At 45.1% G+C, this 17358-nt stretch overlaps 1 protein-coding gene and 1 long non-coding RNA gene across 17 annotated transcripts in view; one reads left to right on the forward strand and one right to left on the reverse strand.

Annotated features, from left to right (window-relative positions):
• Positions 1 to 5791, forward strand: part of LOC142046783 (uncharacterized) — a 31731-nt gene extending 25940 nt beyond the window's left edge. Inside the window, exons 2-3 of the long non-coding RNA XR_012655823.1 lie at positions 3598 to 3748; positions 5740 to 5791. This is a non-coding gene — a long non-coding RNA (uncharacterized LOC142046783). The remainder of the gene's footprint in view (positions 1 to 3597; positions 3749 to 5739) is intronic.
• The window catches only part of FOXN3 (forkhead box N3), a 326921-nt gene that overhangs the window by 175662 nt on the left and 133901 nt on the right, over positions 1 to 17358 (reverse strand). The gene's annotated exons all lie outside the window — the stretch shown is intronic.

A 17358-nucleotide genomic window follows, 5' to 3' on the forward strand; every position in this document is an offset into this window, starting at 1 on the left:
TGACTGAAATACTTCACACCCCTGGATATACTGCTGCAGATAGATTTGGGGCTTGTCTACACTGGCACTTTACAGAACTATAACTTTCTTGCTCGGGTGTGAAAAAAACACTCCCCAAGCACTTCAAGGGCAAAAGAAGCAGCTGCCCTGGGACTAGCGATTTAAAAGAGCCCAGGGCTCTTTAAATCACGGTGGGAGCCCCAAGTGGCGCGGGCCAGGCAATGTGGATAGGCTGACTAGGGGATGCTGAGCCCCAGCCCTGACCCTTTTGGGGGGGGGGGAAGAGAAACGGAGGCACCCAGAGTCAGCCCCTGTACCCCAAGAGTTCAATTTTACTTTCATTCCTGAAAATATGTAATAACTTCTCAGGTTTAATTAACTGAAATCTTACATGTATTCAAATTTAAAGTTTGTTAGGAAATTAGTTGCCATTTTAGAGTCCTAAATAACACTGATGGTGAAAAATTTGTCAACCAGTATCAGCTGCCTCATGGTTAACTGACAGGAAGAGGAAGGTAGATAACTCAACCTCCCAGTGATCCTTGATGGAATCCTCTAGTAGAGTCTCTCTTTAGATTTGCATCCAACTAAGGTTGAAGACTGCACTTACCAAAACAACTCCGATGACAACACAGCAAATATTTTACAATAACAAACGGCTCTGCGGAGAGGCACTATATTTACAAATGACTGAAGAAAGTTTCCAGTATATTTGACAGATTATTGCCTGTATTGCAGTCCCAAAAGTATGGCTTTAGTACTGCCAATCTTATCGCCTGACTACCAATATTTGGTATTTTTATTAAAGCCCAGGTTCCTGGAGTCACATGATCATGTGAAAATTTCAGCTTTCAGTTTAGAGAGTAAGTTTTGTGTGGTTGTTGAGAAAAGCTTGAAAGAGGATTCTAAACGCTCAAAAACAAGGCAGCAATTATTTATTTATTTATTAGATCTTGTTATTTCTAAGTTAATGTAATGGTTTTTCAGTGCTTGGGACTGGCAACACTGCTTCATCTAATTAAGACCATTAAAAAAAAAAAAAGTAGAACTTCCCCCCCATTCTTCAAATTTTGACTAGACCTATCAAAAAAAAAAAAAAAAAAAAAAAGCTGAAACTACAGATGGTCAAAATTGAATGACAATTCAGACAAGCTATGGAGCCTATTGTTTAAAGTGATCCCAGACAACAAAAGGTCATAAACAGAGTCAAAACAGGCAGAAACTGAAACATTACTGCTAGAACATAATCTTTCCTTTTATTCTAGCATAGAAAACTGATGATCCAGATTTTGACACCAAATCTATATTTGCGGAAGAGGAGCACAATGGTTGTGTTAAAATTGTGGAAAAAATTATGGCAATCACAGAAGACGTGACAGTTGAATACAGAGTTCCGTCAATATTCATGACACGTACTCCTTTCCAGCCAGTTTAGAATCAATGTGGTGGGTTTTCTTGCATTTTAATCCCACCACTGATTTTTATTTTATTTTTGCGGGGGGGGGGGGGGGAGATATCAGTTTGAGGACAACAAAAAGAGCCAGATCCAGGTTTTTCCAGAGTGTCCGTTTAGATTTATTGCCAATATTCTCTAAAAACAGAATGCCTCTGTCTTAAGAAAATTTTACGTAGAAGACAGACATGCATCATACAAACCTACTGCTTTTCTAACTTGTGATGATGCAACAGGAAAGATATTCTTTGTGACGAACTTTCAGGGCTAACAAAACTACTTCCTGCTCCTACTTCAGCTAAACTTATGGTGACTTGATCTGCAAGTCACCATCTGCATAAAATGAGCACATAAATAAATAAGTAAAAACATTTCATTGGGACAGGAGGGGTAGTCTGAAAAATCTTCCCATTTGTCTCCAGTTGCTGGGAGCAAGTACTGTACCGAAGCTTCCATGTGATTTGTCTCCTTGTGACAGCTCCTTTCCTGTTTCTCTGCTGGGCAGCCAAAAGTTCAAAAGCCACAAGCACTCCCAATAAGATTATAAACAGAATTCTACCAGCTCTTGGCACAGCAAAGTTTACAAATTTAAATGTTTCCTTTGGGGGATGAAAGGCTTTTAAAATAAAACAAAAACAAGCCACTGCAACTAGACAATTACTTGGCAAAAAAAAAAACAAAAAAAAAAACTATGCTAAACAGTTATATATCAGCACATAAAAAAAAATGTTTTCTTTAAGATGAGTTACTTAGCTATTAAGATATGAGACAAGCGAAATTCTCAACCTGTATGTTTGTCTAAATTCACTCAAGATTCACCAAAACATTGCAACTACACTGATTTTCTTCCCACACAATATTTCCATCCATAATTTAATACCGAAACAATGATGTATTTCTTTGCAACTTTTCTTGTACTTTTAGTACATACACAGATTGACCATTTCAAAGCCTAGCCTGCATCCAGCCCTGTCCTAAAATGGGGGCAGGAAGGAGGCGGAAAACAAAAGAAATGAAAATGTTTTTTAGTGACATTAAATATTTTTTAAAAAGTTTCCCCTCTCGGAAAGTCCCACAGTATTTCAATGGGCTTGAATCAGAGTTCTATAAAAGTTCCTCCAAAAACCTCTGGTGACATCCTGGCTCAATTGAAGTGAAAGGGGAAACACGTACTGATTTCATCAAGGCCAGGATTTCACTTCTAGAGAATAACAATCCCACAAACCACTACAACCAGTACGTAATCTATCCAGTTCTACTGGATGGTTTAAAAAAACCCTAAAAAATACTATATTTTTTAAATTCCACAGGAAATAGGCCATAATACTAACACTTCTTCCATTATCAGCCCCACCCTCATTAAGATGTTCCATACCCTGAATCATTTTTGTTGCCCTTCTCCATAACCAGGGCCGCAGCAACCCATTAGGTGACCTAGGCGGTCGCCTAGGGCACTACCATTTGGGGGGCGGCACTTCGGGTCCTTTGGCGGCGACTGGATCTTCGGCCGCCCCGGTCGTCATCGGCATTTAGGTGGAAGGACCTGGGGCAGGGGGGTGCGGGGAGGGCTGCCTGCAGCAAGTAAGGGGGGGGCACGGCACTCCAGGGAACTGCTCCCCACCCCAGCTCATCTCTGCTCCGCCTCCTCCCCTGAGCATGCCACCCCGCTCTGCTTCTCTCCCTCCCAGGCTTGCAGCCCCAAACAGCTGATTGGCGCCGCAAGCCTGGGAGGCAGAAGAAGTGGAGTGGCGACACCGTGCTCAGGGAGGAGACAGAGCAGAGGTGAGCTGGGGCAGGGAGCTGCCGCATGGCTCCCTGGGCCGGGGGGACCTGCCGTCTGGGGAGAGGCGCCTCAGGGCAGAGGGGGCAGCTGTTGGCGAGGGACGGATCCTCAGGGCGGAGGAGGGGGCAAAGAGCTGCCACAGAGCTGGGGGTGGGGGCGCAAGGTGGAAGTTTCACCTAAGGCGCGAAACATCCTTGCACCCGCCCTGTCCATAACTTTTCCAATTCTAATCTATCTTTTTTGGGATGGGTGCCCAGAATTGTATGCAGTATTCAAGGCAGTCAGTCATATTATCTACTGCAGAATCCCACAAATAAATTTCTACTGTGTATACCACAACATCCACTTTTTTCAATTGCAGGGTCTCTATACAAATGCCCATTCATTCCTCCACTTACTGAGAATCTTCCTTCAGAAAATTATATTGGCAGTTTGAGGCCCACCTAGCTTTTGGGAAACAGTAGAAAAGGGTTGCTGAAATGAAGTACAGCAATTCAGTGTCTTGTAAGCCTGTAAACAGTATTTTTGACATCTATGGCCTGGTCTACACTACGCATTTAAACCAAATTTAGCAGCGTTAAACTGATTCAACCCTGCACCCATCCACACAACGAAGCCCTTTATATCGATATAAAGGGCTCGTAAAACCGATTTCTGTACTCCTCCCCAACGAGGGGAGTAGCAGTCAAATCGGTAGTGCCATGTCGGATTAGGGTTAGTGTGGCCGCAATTCGATGGTATTGCCCTCCGGGAGCTATCCCACAGTGCACCATTTTGACCACTCTGGACAGCAATCTGGAGTCGGATGCACTGGCCAGGTAGACAGGAAAAGCCCCGTGAACTTTTGAATTTCATTTCCTGTTCGTCCAGCGTGGAGAGATCATCAGCACAGGTGACATCAGGTAACAATGCAGTCTCCTGAGAATCGAAAAAAGAGCTCCAGCATGGACTGCACGGGAGGTACTGGATCTGATCGTTTTATGGGGAGAGAATTCCGTGCTAACAGAACTCCGTTCCAAAAGACGAAATGAAAAAACATTTGAAAAAATTTCCAAGGCCATGATGCAAAGAGGCCACACCAGGGACTCAGTGCAGTGCCGTGTGAAAGTTAAGGAGCTCAGACAAGCCTACCAAAAAACCAAAGAAGCAAACGAAAAGTCCGGGGCAGGGCTCAAACATGCCACTTCTATGCTGAGCTGCATGCAATTCTAGGGGGGTCCGCCACCACTACCCCACCCCTGTCCGTGGATTCTGAGGTGGGGGTAGTAATCTCAGCCATGCCTGAGAATTCTGTGGACAGGGAAGATGAGGAGGAAGAAGAACTACGAGCTTGTAGAGAGCACACAGCACTCCGTTATCCCCAACAGCCAGGAACTTTTTCTCACCCTGACGGAATTACCCTTCCAGCCCTCCCAAGCAACTATCCCAGACAATGAAGCCATGGAAGGGACCTCTGGTGAGTGTACATTGTAAATATAAGACATGGTTTAAAAGCAAGCATTTTTTTAATGATTAATTTGCCCTGAGGACTTGGGATGCATTCGCGGCCAGTACAGTTACTGGAAAAGTCTGTTAACATGTCTGGGAATGGAGCGGAAATCCTCCAGGGGCATCACCATGAAGCTCTCCTGGAGGTACTCCAAAAGCCTTTGCAGAAGGTTTCTGGGCAGCGCTGCTTTATTCCGTCCTCCATGGCAGGACACTTGACCATGTCATGAATGTAGCAAGTAAGCTGGTATCATTGCATGACAAAGCCTAGCTGCATATGGTCCCGGTGATTGCTGGCGTTCAAGCAATATCCGTTCTTTATCTTGCTGTGTTATCCTCAGGAGAGTGATATTGTTCATGGTAACCTGGTTGAAATTCAGGAATTTAAGTAAGGGACAGAGATGCCCATTCCTACTGGGCTGTTTGCCTGTGGCTTAAAAGAAATCCTTCCCTGCATGTAGCCAAGCAGGGGGGAAAGGAGGGGGGGGGGGCGACGAGCTTTTCACGCATTTGGCTAGCAGGGATCTTCCCTGCTACCAGCCACACGGTGGGGGAAGGGGGGAGTTTTAGCAGTGATCTTCCATGATACCAGCCACGCAATGGGTGGGGGGAGGAAAGGGGGGTGTTTAGCAGTGATCTTCCATGATAATAGGAGCCACGGGGTGGTTTCTGCTGCTGCACGTTAACAGGAAAGAAGCAGCACTCACGGGCTTTGCTTGCTATTTGGGAAAGGAGGGCGCTGCTATTGATATATGAAGGGCTGCAGAAGCCAAAAGACAATGGCTTACCATGGCCGCATGCAAGCCGAATTCTGCTGCCGGGACCTGCGTCTGTGATCTGTAACACCAAAGCCGCAGGCACTCAATATTAAGATGCAAAATGCAGACCTTGTAGTGAAAACACATGTGCTATGTAAGGTGAATAGTGTTGTTCACCGTGAAAGAGTATGACCATTGTTCTCTGTAAAATGTATCTTTTTAAATACTTCTCTCTCCTTTTTCCCTCCCTCATGCAGCTGCAAATTTTTCAAGCCTCCCTACTCCGTCCGAAGGCTATCTCAGATAAGGCGGCAAAAAAAAGACGCAGAAAAAATGTTTTCGGAAATCATGGAAGTGACCCAGCAATGAAAGAGCTCATCTGAATGAGTGGAAGGACGTGGTAGCAAAGTACAGGAAAGATGCCAGTGACCGTGAGGACAGAAGGGACCAACGTGAGGACAGGAGGGGAGAGATGCTCAAGATGAGAGGTGGCGGCACGAAGATCAGTGGTGGTGGAATGCAACTCTGGGGCTGCTGCGTGATCAAACTGACATGCTCTGGCGTTTGGTGGAGCTTCAGGAACGGCAGCAGGATCACAGAGTGCCACTGCAGCCCCTGTATAACCACCCTCCCCCCTCACCATGTGCCTTAGCCTTCTCACCCGCCAGATGAGTAAGAACTCGTGGGGGTAGGCTCCATGCACCCACCCACTCCACCCCAGTGGACAGCCCAATGATAAGGCTCTCATTATTATGAAATTTTTTTAGTAGCCTTTTCCTTCCCTACTATCCTCTTCCTAAACCCCACTCAGGCTACCTTGTCAGTTCTCTCCCTCTTTTTCTAATTAAGTAATAGAGAATACATGATTTTTAAACGAGAGTGACTATTTCCTTAGAAAGCAAGCTGTGAGTCAATCAGCGAGGAGGGGGAAGTTTCATCAAGGAGAAACAAACACAACAGTCACACTGTACCCTGGCCCGTGATGAAACTGGTTTTCAAAGCTTCTCTAATGCACACCGCTTCCTGGTGTGCTCTTCTGACTGTCCTGGTGTCTGGCTGTGCGTAATCACCGGCCACGTGATTTGCCTCAGCCTCCCACCCCACCATAAAGGTTTCTCCCTTAATCTCACAGAGATTGTGGAGCACACAGCAAGCAGCAACAACAAAGGGGACATTGGTTTGGCTGAGATCTGAGCAAGACAGTAAGTGCGCCAGCGCGCCTTTAAACGGCCAAATGCACATTCTACAATCATTCTGCACTTGCTCAGCCTGTAGATGAACAGCTCCTGACTACTGTCCAGGCTGCCGATGTATGGCTTCATGAGCCATGACATCAAGGGGTAGGCTGGGTCCCCCAGGATAACTACAGGCATGTCAACATCCCCAACTGTTAATTTCTGGTCTGGAAAGTAATTCCCTTGCTGCGGCCGTTTAAACAGAGCAGTGTTCCTGAAGACACAAACGTCATGAACCCTTCCTGGCCATCCCACGTGGATGTTGGTGAAACGTCACTTGTGATCCACCACCGCTTGCAGCACCATTGAAAAGTACCCCTTGCGGTTTATGTACTGGGTGCCCTGGTGCTCTGGTGCCAAGATAGGGATATGGGTTCCATCTATCGCCCCACCACTGTTAGGGAATCCCATTGCAGCAAAGCAATCCACTATGACCTGCACATTTCCCAGAGTCACTACCTTTCGTAGCAGCAGCTTAATGACTGCTTTGGCCTCTTGCATCACAGCAGCCCCCACAGTAGATTTTCCCACTCCAAATTGATTCCCGACTGACCGGTAGGTGTCTGGCGTTGCAAGCTTCCAGAGGGCTATTGCCATTCGCTTCTCCACTGTGAGGGCTGCTCTCATCTTGGTATTCTGTCGCTCCAAGGCAGGGAAAAGCAAGTCACAAAGTTCCATGAAAGTGCCCTTATGCATGTGAAAGTTTCTCAGACGCTGGGAATCGTCCCACACCTGCAGCACTATGTAGTCCCAGCAGTCTGTGCTTGTTTCCCGGGCCCAAAATCAGAGTTCAATGGCTAGAACCTGTCCCATTACCAGCAGGATCTTCAAAGCACAGGTGCCCGAAGTTTGATAGAATTCTGTGTCCATGTCCTCATCACTCTTGTCGCCACTCTGCCATAGCCACCGTCTCCTCACCTGGCTTTGCAGGTCCCGGTTCAGCACTGACTGTACGAGAATGCGCGAGGCATTTAAAACGTCCATGATTGCTGTCTTGAGCTCAGCAGGGTCCATGCTTGCCGTGGAATGGCACCTGCACAGTTCACCCAGGAAAAAAGGCGCGAAACGGTTGGCTGTTGCTGCTTTCATGGAGGGAGGGGTGAGGCTGTACCCAGAAGCACCAGCGGCAATGTTTTTTGCCCCATCAGGCACTGGGGTCTCAACCCAGCATTCCAATGGGCAGGGGAGACTGCGGGAACTATGGGATAGCTACCCACAGTACAACGCTCAGGAAATTGATGCTAGCCTCGGTACATGGACACACACCACCGAATTATTATGCTTAGTGTGGCCGCATGCACTCAACTTTATACATCTGTTTTAAAAAAAACGGTTTCTGTAAAATCGGAACAATCCCGTAGTGTAGACATACCCTTAGAGTCACTGATCTAGGTTAGCTGCTTGGCTTCTTTTCCAAACTGAGGCAACTAATCATAGCTGAGACTCATTGGAATGAGTCTTCTCACAAATGCCTACATCAGTTCCCAAGACTAAGTTTTTTTAAAGCTAACGTAACTATCTTGATCTGAAACGAACAGTCTCCCAGGATGGCTAACATGGACTTACATAGCATCTCTGTGTTTTGGTTGCATTTATGGCTAGAAGTTCTTCCTTCCACAACCTTCGGGCCAAATTCTCCTCTTATTTGCATGAGCAGAAATCAGGAGTAACTTCACTGAAGCCAAAGGAGTAAAACTGGTGTGAGAACAGAATCAGACCAAGAGAAATAAAACACAAAAAGGAAAAACATGTCAGCATAGTAGCATCATTACCTTGCAGAGCAGATTCCTCAGTCTCATTTCTTATATGAAGTCCCTCACTGTACCATCTGAGAACGTCTGAACGACTGTAGTATAGACACTTCCCACATCAACAGAAGGGGTTTTTCCATCAGTCTTGCTGAGGGGCAATAGCTAGGTCACAGGAAGAATTCTTCTGTCGTATGAGCAGTGTCTACACCAGGGATTAGGTAGACCTAACTAGGGCACTCAGGAAACGAAGTTTTTCACAGCCCTGAAAGACATAGTTAGGTTGATCTAATTGAAGCGCAGACCAGGCCTGAATGTATACACTATCCAGTGGGAAACCAGGATCTCAAATGAAATGAGCTCTGTTATTGGATAAGTAAATCCTCACATTATCTAAATAAAGGAAGTGCACTTCTGACAGTAGGAGCAAAATTAAGCCACATACTTATTATCACTTCAATAACCTTTGTTAGATGCTCACGTATGTAACTCCTGGTTGTGTTTTTTTCTGGGGACCCTTGGAATTTCAGGGTCTTGGGCTGCTCCTTCCCCAAGCCCTGTTGGTGTTTCCCTGAAGCTTCCTAATGGTCTGCTGCAATCTCTGAGATACCCTTGCATGATCTGTCTTTTTTTGGCAGTCCAAGGCATAGTGACCATCTCTTCCACAGTTATAACAGAAACCTTCTCGCTAGCTATCACCCCTCCTGCTACTCTCTCCTCTTGAGGATGGAACAGTATGTCCCTGAGCCTTCATCATGGCCACTTCTCGGGTCAAATCTCTCAGTGCTGCTGCCACTGACAGGGCGTCTTCCATCTCTCCAAGCACTGTGGTGGTGCGACTCCCTGCCATCTTCGGCTGCACCACTGCATCCACTTGCAACGATCGTCCCTCCTTTTCACATCTCTCTCGAATGGGAGCGGGTTTTGGGCCTGCTACCTCAGCTGCAGTCGCCACAACATCAACCCATCTTCAGGTGCCCCAAAGGATTTGGTCCAACCTCGCGAAATTAATGCGCTTGGTGGGGATGCCCTCCTTCCGTACTACCTGCTGTAGCAAATCCTCTAGTCTCCTGATAAAATCCAATGATCATTCGTGGGGCTCCTGACAGGTATTGCAGAAACGATAATACAGATCTTCACTGCTATCAGTAGTACCATAGACACTCCCAAGAGTGGTTAAATAGTCTTGCACTGTGGCAGCTGGTTGTGAGTCTTACAGGGCTCAGATAATTCGCATGGCAGGTCCCCTCAGACTCTCAAGCACATGTTTCTGCTTCTCAGCATCAGAGCATTTCCATTCTTGGACAAGTGGCACTGTAAAATCCCTTCAGATCTCATAATCATCCTCCCCTAAGGGTACAGGTGACACCCCCGAGAATGAACGTAACCGCTTGTATGGAGCATTTTCATACCGGCTTCAGTGCTTCTTTGAGAGCATTTCCCAGCTCTTCGGCCCATCCCACAAGGCTGGGTGCTGCAGGTGTTGGAGCCCCTCCTTATGCCAAAATTAATTCTTCTCTTGTCCGCTTCTCATCCACCACCAGAGCTTGCAATTTCTGCACTAAAGAATCCACCTCAAGTGACACAGGCACACTAGGAAGGGACTGCTCTGCCCCCAGAATTGTCCAGGGAATACCTTCTTCTTGCACCTCTTTGGGCACTTTATCAAGATCTGCTTCCTTGGAGTAAGTACATAGTGCTACCATGCCCTTCACTTTGCAGTTGTAAATATGAGTGTGGACCTTTACCCTCCCCAGTATTTCAGCAGCATCTAGGCTCTCCTCAATTTCATTTGGTTCCATCTCTTCTGAAAACCCCACCACCAGCACAGCTTTGGTTACTGGGATTCGTGCCCCTCGGCACAGGTCTTCTAATAATCTTCTCTTCATTTTTTTTTTTTTAAACTAAGATGAAAGTCACTCAGGAGTTTCTTTGCTCTGTGAAAAAGAGCCCAGGGTGCACAATGTGAGAGGGGTGCGGGGGGTTGCGTACTGCAAAGTCCCCGTACAGGCCACCAAGTGTAACCTGAGCGCCCTCGTGGACAAGATGGAGTCTGCTCTGCAGGCAGTTCTGGCCAAGAGAAGGCGTGTGCAGGAATGCAGCAGGAGAAATCGCTTCCACCCCAGGGGCACCTGTTCCAACCCCCCCAGAGTGAACACATACATCCACAGGAAAAATACATTGGATATAACAAGGGAAATATTTATTTACAGAGGGAGGAGAGGAGAAAAACAACAAGGGGAAATATAGGGGAGGGTAAAACAGGGTTGCATCCAAACCAAGGCCCCACAGGCTCAGAGGTAGCACAGTCTGGAAGGGCAGACACTGAGCAATGTGTCTGCACAAAGAGTTCAGGAGGCCTGAGCAAAGTTCCAGTCCAGTGGTGAGTCTTGGGTGCTCCTGGTTGTCTTCGGCACCAGCGAACTCTCCCCAACAAACCCCTCTGGTGCCCTCTTCTGCCACTCTCTGCAAAGTCACAAAGAGCGACCACCTCCCCACCTAACTATCTAGCAGCCTCCCTCCTTGTTCCCAATGCAGAGTCACAAGCCCCAGCATTCATGCAGCACTCATGCAGCTCTAGGCAGCCTGATACTGGATCCAGCTCCGGCCTGTCCTCGGGTGATTCCTCTCTGGCACAGTGCTCCTCCTGGCTCTTGTCCTGGGGTGTCCTCAATTAGCCGCCCTGTCCTTCCCAGGCTTCAGGCAGGTTCTCTCTGCTTCCTTTGCAAGGGCCTGCAGATTGCCTCTCTCTCTCCCTGGAGCTCAAGTGCTACCCCCTAGAGTTTCCCTCTTTTTTTCTTACTCTCTCCCTCCCCGCTGGGAAAAAGATTTAAAGGGGCCATGCTCTCTAAACCCCAAAGGGGTTACACTTACTACAGCAATGAACACCATATAAGCATTTACACGGCTACACATTCTGACAGATCCAATCGTGTCATAACAAACTTGAAGGAAGGCTAAGACCATTGTTTCAAAAGAAGCAGAAAGCTAGGCCTCTTTGTAGGAGGTGACTAACAATGGTCCATTGCTAGCTGGAAATGGTAGAATTATCAATAATAATGAGGAAAAGGCAAAGTGTTCAATAAATATTTCTGTTCTGTAGTTTGGAGGGGCGGGGGACGACAGATGACATAGTCATATCATTATAACAACACTCTTTCCATTCCACTAGCATCTCAGGAAGACGTTAAACAGTGGCTACTATTTAAATCAGCAGGTCCCAGTAACTTTCATCCAAGTTTTCAATAAAACTCTGGAAGTTCCAGAAGGCTAGAAAAAAACTAACGTGCCAATATTTTAAAAAGGGTAAACAGGATGACCTAGATGATTATAGGCCCGTCAGTCTGAACTCAATCCCAGGCAAGACAATGAAGCGAATGATCCAGGACTCAATTAAGAAAGAAGGAATATAATTAATGCCGATCAACATAGGTTTACGGAAAACAGATCCTGTCAAACTAACTTGGTATTTTGTGATGAGATAAAAAGTGTGACTGATAAAGGTAATAGTGTTGACGTATCAAACTTCTGTAAGGTGTTTGACTCACTACCATGACATTTTGATTAAAAATCTAGAAAGACATGAAATTAATCTACTTAATGTGTGCCATGTTAAAAGCTGGGTAACTTATAGGTCTCCAAATGTAAATGTAAACTGGGAATCATCATTGATCAGATGTGTTTCTAGTGGGGTCCTGCAGGCATTGTTCTTGGCTCCACACTATTTAACAGTTTATTAATGACTTGGAAAGGAATATTATATCATCAGTTCAGGAATTATTTTGAAGGAGTCCTACGTCTTATGTTATATAGGAGGTCAGACTACATGATCACAATGGTCTCTTCTGGCTTTGGAATCTATGAATTTCTGTACCTTTCCTCCAAATAATTCAGTGAATAAAGATAGTTCTCAGACGCAGATCTAAACAAAAACGAACCTCATGTCAGGGACCTTTTTGCAAGCTACTGAGTGGAAAAGGTTATATCTGGGGAGCAAATCCCACCAAAGGAAAAAAAATCAAAACCAAACCTCAGTCAGATGATTGTTTCCTCTCATCTGTACACAGAGTCAAGGTCTGATTGGATTCCAGACAACTGTTCAAACAGATAGTCACAGTAATGGTGTACTATATGACTACAACGCAGCAAGAAGACCAGGACCCAGGTAGGGCCCGAGGGGGAGTACGGAAGTAGACAGGGGGCAGCCGACCCTAGTCTGTCTGCAGCACACCCAGAGCCAATGTCAGTGTGTTGGGGCCAGGATTCCCACTGACACAGCAGCAGGCTGCCTGCCGCTGTTAGGGCCCCGGGCTGGGACGCTGAGGAGTGGGCGGGCCTGCATCCCCCCTGCCAGCCCACTCACGGGTGGCTGTCTCCCCCTCCCCCTCGCCCTGACACTCAGGCCCAGGAGCCTAGGCTTAAACTGCTACCTGTCTGGTCAGCCCTTGCCTGAGGGTCTGAGCTCCTGGCTGTGTCCTGACCCACCTGGCTAAGTCACCAAAGCATCAGATTCGTGTAGTGAGGTGGCCTGTCTCCCAGCCGCCCCGGGGAGGGCAAAACCCCAACAGCGGACACTTACACTATCCATTAACTGGGGCTTTTTACAAGGTTTTAAACAACATTTGATGATGCAGATGCGATACACACGATGGTTCAAAAAACTACACAGAAGTAGCATGTATGAGTCCGTTGACACATGAATGTTAGCACGTTTCAGATATCACAGAGGTCTGTGAAAAACCTGGATTAGAAACTCAGAGAAACATCTCCACAATTCATTAAATGCTTATTTATTAATATTCCATATTTGTACATGCTACACTCTCTAAACCACATCAATTCACTGCCTACTAAAAACATAGTGGGAGGAAGGAAATTGAAGTTCATGAGCAAATTAAAATACTGACTTCTAGGCTGTCTGAAGAGAGCTTTCAGCTAGTCTATTCAATCATAATCAGATCTTGTTAACCATTTTTCAAAAGATCTTCACAGCAAGGAATCAAGGCCTAATAGTTTAATTGTACTGTTCCATTTCAGCCAATACATAATGTTTTGTTTCCTTTCTGGGGCTACAAAATAAGAGAGGCAGCTTCTGGAGAAATTCAAGGGATAAAATATTTTCTCATTAAAATGCACTTGATGTTTCACTAGAGAATCAAGTGTTGGACACAAAACAGAAAGGTGTTTTCTGAGACAAGGGAACATGGGTAATATTTAAATGTTCAATCAAGAACTGGTGTTGTATTCAATGTAGTGAGGCGCTGGTGCTCAAAGGCATCTCTTATATACTTCTATGGGAGTTCATTGTAATTCACCATAGTTAAGTATTTGTTAATGGACACTTAAAAAGTCTTTCTGTGCACATACTTCAACCCTCAGACAACCCTGATGGCTTGTGCAGCCTGCTGTGCTCAGAATAGAGTATCAGCCCCAAAGATTTGTAACAACTGAAACACAATACAGCTGCACTATGTTCATTACAACTCTCAAGGAATGAGAGAGAGAGAGGTGGTGGACAAGAAAATAAAGACGGTTTCACAGAAAAGCTTGTTAATTGATTTTATTGACACCCTTCTTATTTCACAGGCCACTTCAGTAACATCCTTTTATAAGTGTAACAGCACAGCGCCTCTTAAAGCCTTCTCTGCTATCAATTAAGACCTTGCACAAAAGGAACCTATTGCCATATTTTAAAACTGAGTCAAAAAGGTTGCATCTGAAGAAGTGGGGGTTTTTTACTCACAAAATCTTATGCCCAAACAAATCTGTTAATCCAGTGATTCTCAAACTTTTGTGCTGGTGATCCCTTTCACATAGCAAGCCTTTGAGGGCGATGCCCCTTATAAATTAAAAACACTTTTTTATATATTTAACACCATTATAAATACTAGAGGCAAAGTGGGCTTTGGGGTGGAGGCTGACAGCTCACAACCCCCCCACATAATAACCTCACAACCCCCTGCGGGATCCCGACCTCCAGTTTGAGAACCCCTGTGTTAGTCTTTAAGGTGCCACTGGACTCCTCATTGTTTTTGTGGACAGACTAACACAGCTACCCCTCTGATACTTAGTAAAAAAGGAGAACACACAACAGAAACTGGTTCTTATAAATGTTGTGCGCACATCTCACTGGCCCCCAGTGCACCAAACTAATTAAGTATATGCTTAACTTTACGCAGGAAAGTAGTCTCACTGATGTCAATGGAACGTCTCACGTTTAAAATTGGGCATGTGCTGAAGCATTTAGGAACCACTGAGGGTGCAATCCTGCTCCCACTGAAGACAGTGGCACAACTCTCCCGTGGGCAAAAGAAGTCTGGTTAACATAAACAAAAGTCTCAAAACATTTATATTGCTATTCCTGTCCCTTAACTCAGCCCTAAGTCTAGTGGCCAACAGAGCATCTCACCTACCCATCCTCACCCAAGTAGCCAGCTTCTATCACCACAACAAATATGGGCAGCTTGTTCCCACTTTCCTGTCTAACAACTTCAACTCACAAAACTCCTCTCAGCTTGCTCCCAACCCATGGCAGTGTTCTAGCATTGCCTGTGTAGACTAGCCCTAAATAACTCACTCTCTTTAGTTTATCCTAGAGAAGATTAAGACATGATTTGATCATAGTCTAAGTACCTACAATGGAAGAAGATTTCTGATGGTAAAGAACTTTTAATCTAGCAGACTAAAGCATAATAAGATCCAATGGCATGAAAATAAAACAAAACAAAAAATGTATGCCTCGTTTTTAACGTGAATTCAGAGTACATAATTACAATTGTAACAACTTAACTAGGGATGTGATGGATTCTCAATCAACTGATATTTTAAAATTTAAAACAAAGTCTCTCTTAAAGGTATGCTCTTGCTCAATCAGAAGTGATTGGCTTGATTCAGAAATTGCTAAAATTCTATGGCTTGAGTTATTCTGTCCAGACAAGGCAATCACAGGGCAAAAAGGACTATTATGAACCCCAGCAGAGTGCCAACGATCTCCCTGTAAAAATTCTTTCCCAAGTAATGCAGAAAGTGTCACTGGCAGTGAATGTGCATATGCAGATTGGTTTAAGACAGACAGTCTATTCAGGCTCCCTTTCCTCCCATTCTAACTAATGTCTTACCCCATTAGTGGTATTTTACCTGTCAAAGGCCAAGACATTAACAGATCAGAGAAAAGCCACGTATATTAAAGAATCACTTCTCCACGAAATCCTCCCCTCTCCCTGCCATGACTCCTTTCTGCATGAGCTCCCAAAGTGAGAAGAAGGAAACAGCCTCTTGCTGTTCTGGTGCAAATCACAGTGAGCTCCCTGAATTTCATAGCCCAGAATGATTGATGGGGAACATGTATCTACAGCATCTCCACTAAACTCTCATTAGGTGAGAGGTTCACTGCCAAAAACAAAAAAACAAACAACAAACCACATAAGAACAGCCATGCTAGGTCAGACAAATGGTCCATCTAGCCCAGTATCCTGTCTTCTGACAAGGGGCAATGCCCAGTGCTTCAGAGGGAATGAACAGAACAGGTAATCATCAAGAGATCCATTCTGTGTGTCACTCATTCACAGTTTCTGACAAACAGAATCTAAGAACACCATCCCTGCTCCTCTCTCCCTCCATGCCCCCCCCTGCAAACCCCCGCCATTGATGGGCCTACCCTCCATGAACTTATCTAATTCCTTTTTGAAACCTGTTAGTGTCTTCGCCTTCACAACATCCTCTGGCAAGGAGTTCTGCAGGTTGACTGTGCATTGCATGAAGAAATACTTCCTTTTGTTTGTTTTAAACCTGCTACCTATTAATTTCATTTGGTGACCTCTAAGTCTTGTGTTATGAGAAAGTAAATAAGGAAGTGTTATTTACTCTTTCTCCACACCAGTCATGATTTATAGATGTCTATCATATCCCCCTTAATTGTCTTTTTTCCAAGCTGAAAAGTCCCAATCTTATTAATTTCTCCTCATACGGAAGCTGTTCCATACACCTAATCATTTTAGTTGCTCTTTTCTGTACCTTTTCCAATTCCAATATATCTTTTTCGAGATGGAGTGACCAGATCTGTATGCAGTATTCAAGATGTGAGCATATCATGGATTTATATAGAGGCAATGTGATATTTTACATCTTATTATCTATCCCTTTCCTAAATGATTTTCAACATTGTTAGCTTTTTTGACTGACGCTCCGCATTAAGTGGATGTTTTCAGAGAACTATCCACAATGACTCCAAGATCTCGTTCTTGAATGGGGTAACAGCTAATTCAGACCCCATCATTTTATAGGTATAGTTGGGATTATGTTTTCCAGTGTGCATTAGTTTGCATTTATCAGCACTGAATTTCATCTGCCATTTTGTTGCCCAGTCACTCAGTTTTATCAGATCTCTTTGTAACTCTTAGTTAAGTTCAAAGCAGACTGCTATCTTGAGTAGTTTTATATCACCTGCAAATTTTGCCTCCTCACTGTTTGCCTCTTTTTCCAGATGATTTATGAATATTAAACAGTTCTTGTCCCAGTACAGACCCCTGGGGGACACCACCATTTACCTCTCTCCATTCTGAAAACGTAGGGCTTGTCTACACACACAGCACTGCGGCTACACCACTGTAGCCCTTAGTGAAGATGCTACCTATGCTGATGGGAGAGTTCTTCCATCAGCATAGGTACTCCACCTCCCCGACAGGTGGTAGCTATGCCACATCCCTGAGCAACAGTTATACCGACCAGTGTAGACCAGACTTTAGCTTTAGAGTTAAGGTTGTCTTGTGGTAAATTGTGCCCTTCCAGATTGTCAAATCCAGCAAAACTCAAGCTTGTGAAAACCGGGAAATAAAGAGTTAGTGTACATGTCCATGCAACCTCGCCATCAGCTACAATGGAGGCAAATCCATTA

This window comes from Chelonoidis abingdonii, chromosome 4, assembly GCF_003597395.2.
Source record: "Chelonoidis abingdonii isolate Lonesome George chromosome 4, CheloAbing_2.0, whole genome shotgun sequence".
Taxonomy (NCBI): domain Eukaryota; kingdom Metazoa; phylum Chordata; order Testudines; family Testudinidae; genus Chelonoidis; species Chelonoidis abingdonii.